This window comes from Tripterygium wilfordii, chromosome 12 (assembly GCF_013401445.1).
Source record: "Tripterygium wilfordii isolate XIE 37 chromosome 12, ASM1340144v1, whole genome shotgun sequence".
NCBI classification, from domain to species: domain Eukaryota; kingdom Viridiplantae; phylum Streptophyta; class Magnoliopsida; order Celastrales; family Celastraceae; genus Tripterygium; species Tripterygium wilfordii.
In genome coordinates this window covers 7901138-7902530 of record NC_052243.1, presented here as the reverse complement: position 1 = coordinate 7902530, position 1393 = coordinate 7901138, and the positions used below count along the sequence as shown (strand labels likewise).

The 1393-nt window shown below is 42.0% G+C and overlaps 1 pseudogene; it reads right to left on the bottom strand.

Annotated features, from left to right (window-relative positions):
• Window positions 1-209: 209 nt before the first annotated feature.
• On the bottom strand, window positions 210-309 carry LOC120011613 (annotated as a pseudogene).
• Between the last annotated feature and the right edge of the window lie 1084 nt (window positions 310-1393).

Below are 1393 nucleotides of genomic sequence, written 5' to 3'. Positions count from 1 at the left end.
TGTGCGTGATTTTGAATCGGTGTGTACTACTTTTGGTGATGTCACATGCTCACAAGAAATTTTGAGACTCAAACTTTTTCCATTCTCTTTGAAGGATCATGCAAAACAATGGTTTGAGAACTTACGCCCCCAATCCATTGCGACTTGGGTGGCAATGCAAGAAGAATTTCTCAACAAATATTTTCCTTCCCACCGTACCATCTCTTACCAAACACAAATCATGAATTTTCATTGCAAAGAACATGAAACCTTCTTCCAAGCTTGGGAGAGGTTTAAAGATTTGTTGTTTATGTGCCCTCACCATGGATTTCAAAAATTTCAAATTGTGAATTTTTTCCACAAATCTTTGACTCCATCTTTGAAGAAATTGGTCTCCACCATGACTCAAGGTGATTTTTTGAATAGGGATGCCAATGAAGCATTCACTTTCTTTGATGGGTTGGCGGAGGAATCTCGATCTTGGGAAGCTCCTCCACTAACCCGACATGATGTTGTGCCAAACTCTAGTGGCAAGTTTGTTTTGAATGAAAATGATGATGTGCATGCTAAACTTGCTTTGTTGTCCAAGAAATTGGAGTCCTTAGAGTCACAAAAGGCCCCTATAAATGTGGTTGGTGTTGATGAACAAGTTGCTTGTACTTTGTGTGAAAGTAGGGATCATAGGACGGATGAGTGTAATGCTCTACCGGCTTGTAAGGAAGTCCTATTTGGGCAAGGTTACAATGGGAACAATTCTCAAAACTTTAGAAAGCCCTACCCTACTAATAACCAAGGCAACAATTCTTACAATGAGAATTACCCTTGGAGGAATCATCCAAACTTTTGGTGGAGGAATGATGGGAATGCGCAATCTCAATCACTCCCCACTCCACCCCAGCAACAATTGCCTCCTCCAAGTGTTGCACAACCACCTCCACAACCTTACATTCCACCTCCTAAGAGGTCTCTTGAAGACACTCTTACCATTTTCATGCAAGCTCAAATAGGGGAGAATCAAAAGGCCACCAAATTCCAAGAACAAACCAATAGAGCCATTGAGGATATTAAGAGTCAAATCACTAAGGTCACCCAAGCTCTCACCACATATGAGAAGGGTAAATTCCCAGCTCAACCATATCCCAATCCATCCAAACCAGCCAATGTGGTGGAATCTACTAGTGGGGGGGTGAGTGGACATGAACAAGCCCAATCCATCCTCACTTTGAGAAATGGACGCATTGTGGATAGGCCCATACCAAATGAGAATGTTGATCAAAGTGATGGGGTGCAGAATTTTGGGGATAGTGTGGGGAGGAAGGACAAAGGAAATAGTGGAAAGGAGAATAGTTTGGAGAAAATTGTGCAGGAAAATGGTACACTTGATGCAAGTGTCCGGACACCTATTTTTGATCAT